Genomic DNA, 6,474 nt, shown 5'->3' on the forward strand with positions numbered 1-6,474 from the left:
CAAGAGTGTGTTAGGGAGGCCAGGGAAGATGGATTGGATCGAGAGGAGATGCTTATGCCTCTTCTTTCTCAATAGGATTTCCATTATTTTTAGTCTACGGCAAAGGAGACAAGGGTGAGGTACCGAACATGTTCTACCCTCAACCTCCATCCGTCATTAGTAATATCAATTTGCTTTTCCTATTCACTAGTACACTGCTCGCTATAACTAGTATCCCCTTGTATAGGTTGGGAAAAGGCTAGCGCGCAATGGCTGATGTAAAGCCAACAACTTCTTAGGAGTCAGTTCCGCCCAAGGGCCCCTCTCCACAGTGTCTGAATGCCCTTTTTTTCTTATTAGTCAGATAGGTTTGGAACCCTATACAAGGGGCTGCTTGCTGCTCGTCCCTATTTCTAAAGTGGCTTATGCACTCTACTTGTTACTACTAAACGATGAAGCCAGGAGTAGAAGGAGGGACTTGAACCCTCAACCTCAGCCTTGGCAAGGCTACGCTCTTCCATTAAGCTATTTTCGCCAGCTAGGGTAGTGGAAAAACACTACTGAGCAATTCACGTATCACTTAATATGGACGACTTTTGTTTTTCCGCTGAACCACAGTCTTGACCTCCGATCGAGCTACGAACTCGAGTAGATAGGTGGTTAGGGGGGAGAGGGTCGGCTGGTCCTGCCTTTTTAATTAATCTTTGGCCACTCAGTGCCACTATTGGTGCAAGTTGTAAGGAGTCTTGGTCTCGAGTCAAGATGGGGCATTATTTTATTCTCATAACGGGAATAAGTGCACCGCAAGACCAAACAAGTTTCTCCTTCACCTCACAACAGCGGCATCTGTCTTTTAAGTTAAGTTATTTCCTAAGATAGCTCCTCTTATTCTACGATAATCCAAGCTACAGCGGCACCTCATGAACTTCTTACTGGGGCAGTACTATAATAGGCATTTGCGAGTGTTTGGATGTACATGTTTTGTTCATATTCCTACGTAGTTAAGAGAAAAATTATCCCCAAGGCAACCACTTGTGTCTTTCTTGGATATGCTCGGTCCGGGTATATATATGCTATGACGTGAAATCCAAGAGAGTTGATGTATCCTTAATGCTCTCTTTAACAGGGTCACCTCATATTTTACTTAACCTAATTAATCCGCCCCGGGGGAGAATGATGATGAAGATATATTGTGTTTTTCTCCTATTCATCAACTCGAACCTCATTCTTCTACAGTTGATGTTACGGATTAGCCTCACTCTTCAGGCCAGCAGCTTTGCTCAATATTTTCTGCCGACTGTCAGCCTGTTCAGCTGACCTTAGAGGATTTTTGTCACCCGACACAATATTTTTATTCTCAGCGGCGATTACAGTCTCTTTCCCAGGGTTAGGCTACTCCATTAGATCAGCAGTCTAGCCCAGTTGCTTCCCTTCCAATTGCTTCCTAAAATTATGGATCTCACTCTTAGCTTCATCGATCCTCTCAAGTTTCTTATCCTATTGAAGGCTTATGAATCATTTTCCCCAAAATATCGAGCTTACCTCATCTCAGTTCAATTTTCTCATGAACCTAAATAATTTGTTGAAGCCTCCAATCATTCTTGCTGGAGAGATGCTATACAGGAAGAAATCAATGCCCAGTAAAAAAATAATAAGACTTAGTCTCATTGCCAGAAAGGAAAAAACCCATTGGCTGCAAGTGGATTTACAAGATCAAGCATAAAACAGATGGATCGGTAGATAGATACAAGGCTAGATTAGTAGATAAAGGATTCCTTTAAGAATATTAAGTCGAACCCCTTTCCAAACAGTCAAGTAGCCCAAGGGCCCCCTTTAGAGATAGGGAAAACATTTGCTTCAGGTTGTTAAACACCATTTGTGGAATTCTTGCCTTGGCTGCAGTCAAAAGATGTCCTTATTTCAATTTGACATACATAATAGAATGCCTTTCAACAACATAAGGGAAGGGGTCAAGAATTAGTTTCTATTCAGCCTCCTCCAACTCCAGGCTTCTCTTCTCCTAGGAATACTAACTTGGTATGCAAGCCCAAGAAAGAGATTTATGTTATGGCCTGCGGCAAGCTAAAGCAGGCACAAGAGGTTGGTTTGAAAGGTGACAGCAGCATGTATACGAGCAAAAATAGGAGTAGAGGAAAGAGCCAATTTTCAAATAAATAAATAGGATCATTCAATATTTATAAGGAGGTTGACATCAGGTATTGTCCTTCTTCTGCATGGATGACATTGCTTTCTCTAGTAATGACTTAGCTTTGATAAATGAGCTTAAGATAAGATTAAGAACCCAGTTTGATATGAAGGTATGGGGGAGATCAAAAGGGAGTATGTTAGTCAAAGAGAGGGCTCTCACGGGGGGTGTAGTCGTCTTGTTGCTGGTAAGTATGACTATGTGAGTTAACAACAATACACCGCAGTATGTGTGAGTCAAAATTTTACTTAGTGATCCGAAGGAGCAATTTGAATTACTGCAGACTGGTTTCCTCCCATATACCCCTGCTGATGCCTATTTCCTACCATTGAAGAAAATAGAGAAAATTGCTAATCCCACCCACATGGAGGTTTTCGATGGAGGTTTTCAAATCCAGATGGAGGTTTTCGATCCTTATTACGGACTAAAGCCCTAAATAAAAGCGACCTCAATTTCTCCCTATCCCAGGTCAAAGGTTTTCCCGCCCTTTTTGGGACAGAGTCAAGTTCATTACGGTCAACAAATTAGCCCTGCATCATATCGATAGTGATTCAGATCACCTCCACAATCCTGCCTAACCTAATTGTGCATGAGCAATCAATTGTGACAAGTCGACCGATCCATAATGAAAGCACCTGTAGATAGAAGTCGTTTGTCGACCAGTGACTCATCCTCAATGCCGTTTAGGCTCTCCAGTTAAGTCAGTTGTCCACAGCCTTTCTTTCCCATGTACAACATGGCATTATGGGTAGCATTCTCCCGTATAGATGGCCTTGGGGTCAACTTCTATTCTGCTTGTTGGAAAGTTCGTCTTGATCTCTTCTCGGGTCAACCCACTCAATATCCAAGAGAGGGTAGTCTTTTGGCGGTCGCAGAGATGGCGGATAACGCAGTGGATGATACGTTCTTAGAAATAAGCAGATCATAGATAAGTTTTTTCATGCCTCGACTCTCCCTCGGTTTGTTCAAAAATCATGGTAATCTTTTCATAGAGATTAGTGGCAACGAAAATATGCCTAGGGTTAAGAACAATGAGAAAAATGCCTTCTATCTGTTGGCATGGAATGTATAGGTAGGGATTGTTTTATGCTTGGAAAGCCCGTTCCGCGCTATCTATCCCCTTTTTTGGGGTCCCCCTGAACTATTTTTTTGTATTTTCTCCGCACCTTCCCTTCCATATGGAAGGATCGTGGGGTTCTCCCAACATACATATCCAGGGGTGCAGCTGTTTAGTAGGAAAGGATCGGAACGGGTGGATCCCAGGTCGAATTCTTGATCTATTTATTTCAGCCTTAGAGGATTGAGTTTTTTGAGAGCACCGCACTGCGATTGAATGTCGGATTTCAATGATGAAGAGAAAAGTATAGTTCTCTTTTCATTTGAATGTGGAATGGATGTCTTATTGAGAGTGATTACAGAAGAACCTTTTCATAGAGGAGCGCGATAGGCTGGTTTGAAGAGCAAGCTTGAAAATAAATGGAGAGGTCATTATAGCAGAAAAAGCGCACACTCGTATCTGAAAAGGTAGGTGGGGGGATCTCTACCCTGAAGATAATATTTTTTTGTTCTTAAAAGACCTCTTTCATAGATAATCAGTAGTATTCCTCTCGCTATCTATTTTGAGTAAGAGGCTGAGGACTTGATATGACTACTATTAGACCTCCAACCTCGAGAGACTCTACAATCATTATGAGCAGATAACCCTTACCCTTTCTTTCTATAGAGAGGTTGCCCCTTTCTCCCCAGGTAGTTCACTCACTCCTAGTGCCTACCATTTCTATATACTTTTGAAAAAACAAAGATATAGCTAGGAGCTCAATATTGGAAGAGCGCCCTCTCTTTTCTTTGGGAAATTAAGTTAGCTGGGCTGGTTCCCGGTCCCCAATATGTAATAAAAGATTGATTGATTTACCGCATTCATTCATGATAGAACTTTCCTCTCTCTGGTGGGCCTTTACCTTTCAAATGGAAGAGAGGTAGTCACAGTAGGAGAAGCACCCCTAAACCTCTGAGATCACTCGACCCCGACCAGCCAATCTCCTGTCATTGCCATCTCGTACGCGAAGGGTTTCTCATGCTTCCCAAACATCACACATTTTTTAGGTCATTAGTCAAAAAATCCCTGGACAGCGAAATGGGGGTGACTTCACATTGTTTCCTGACACACCTATCTTTGTTTTAGGGAAATCCTCTCCCCGTTCAGGCGGATGTTGCACCTTGTGCTTGTGAATGAGTGTGATATATACCTCTTTGCTCAGTATATAACTGTGTACCCCGAAAATGGAAGTTGCATGTCTTTGCCCACTCCCGTTTCATGGTGGAATCCATTGAATGCGTTATTAAAGCATGGGATTACGGCCGAAAAGCAGAGGTTTCCGCTAGGCGAAGGAGCTCACAAAATATCCTAACTCTCTATGGGCAAGAAGCAAGGGAGCAACTGCTGTGCGAAAGCCGGTCTTACCTTCTATTATATTAGTAAAAGGCCTTTAAGCTTGACTAATGATGATATATAGGGCTTTTCCCTTTACTAGTAAGAGGCAAAGATCATCAACCTTTAGTCATCTATCTCGCTACCTACTACTTTTGCAAAAAATCTTTGGGGATAAGATCAGACTCAAGAAATAGTCTAATTCAAGGATGCAGGGAGGACTACGCTCTGCAGGTGGGCATCACTATTTATCATGTCAATATGGAATTCTGGTTTGTTTTTAAAGGTGATAAAAAAATTCGACAAAAATTGGACATACATTCGAGAGAAAGAAGGATTAGCTCGTGTCTGGGTCAAGGGAATGGGTGACCTGAACCCTCTTCCTCCGGTAAGAGCTATCTAACCTCTGTTGTCTTGCTATAACCTAGTCTCCTCTGTTGTCTTGCTATAACCTAGTCTTACTCGCTCTTACCTCCCTTCCTATTTTTCTTTCTTTCTTTTTTGAGAATACCTACCCTGTTGCCTCTGCTCTCGTTCGGGCCTCAGGAATCCCTTATTTTTGGCTAAGGTCTTTATTTACCTTTTTTATTCCCCCCCTCAAAACAAAAAATTCACAAATACTACTGGAACGGCATGATAGCAATACCATAATAGATATACTTACCAACAAGAGAGAGCGAGACTCACCTACCCAAGAGAGAGAACGCAAGAGTGACTCCCCCTATCACAACAAGGTCGGAAGAAAAGAATTTACCCCGGCCTTATTTATCAAGCTCGGGACTAGAGGAGCATTTTAGGAATTTGAGGTATCGCTTGTAATAAGGATGAAGTCTTATTCATATAGTAATGTCCCTAGCTTGTACCCTATTTGAGACTAAGGCAGGTTTGGAACCCTGTCCTATCACCTTTATGAAATCCCTAGCTCTCTTTCTTAGTGTAACTGCCTTATTCCTACCATGGGAATATCTATCTTTCTTTTTTCTTTCATATCTATAGTTTAGGATATAAAAGCAGATGGTCTCGTATATAAAGAAAGAGATTGTTGACTTTAGTAGACTAATCTATTCATTGGTAGGGCATTTCTTCCTATGACCGCCTTTCCTACCAAAAATCTAACCCAACGAAATTTGGGTTTTTTCTAGACTAGACCTTTGGGATTTTTTTAGGGTTCATACATGCATTGATCCAGTCAAAGAACCTGCTCCAGAGCTACTACTCCACCTATCCTATCTTTCTGCCCGCCCCCGGTTCTCTATGCTAGATTCCACAATCAATACCAGATCCATTTATTTGAGAGAGGTCTGATTTCGCGCTCTTCTAATTGCTTAGAAGTAGAAGTGCTTACGCCCCTTTACATCTAGGGCTCATCAAAGCCCTATTCTATGTATATTCAGGAACAGGGCTATCAAATGGTCGACTGCGAAACCCATTAGGGTTCCAAAATTTTATACTATTATCATGCCCTCGATCCGCGATCGTTCAACGGACTACTTCTACGATGTCTGTCACATGAAGAAGCTCAGCAAGCCTTGCAAGAAGTACATGCTTTACTAATTAGGGACATAGTAATAGTTGTTTTCTGGGTTGGTTTTGCTCTCTACCTTCTCACGATGGGATGGAAATAAGAGAGTTCAACTGGAGTGGATGCCAAGAGATAGGGCCGAAAATCTGTGATCGATCCGAAGAACCACTCCCAGATACAATTCTACTCCCCCTTCATACTACCATGAGATTTTTGCCTGGCTTTCTTTCGGCTTAAGAAGGTTGCGGTGAGAATAAGAATTACTTTGAAACTCTTAGGGAATGGGCATTTTTGGGTAGGGTGGGATCTAAAAGCTCTCCAACATGTTGTGGAGCCTTC

Source organism: Capsicum annuum, chromosome 5, assembly GCF_002878395.1.
Source record: "Capsicum annuum cultivar UCD-10X-F1 chromosome 5, UCD10Xv1.1, whole genome shotgun sequence".
Classification (NCBI taxonomy): Eukaryota; Viridiplantae; Streptophyta; class Magnoliopsida; order Solanales; family Solanaceae; genus Capsicum; species Capsicum annuum.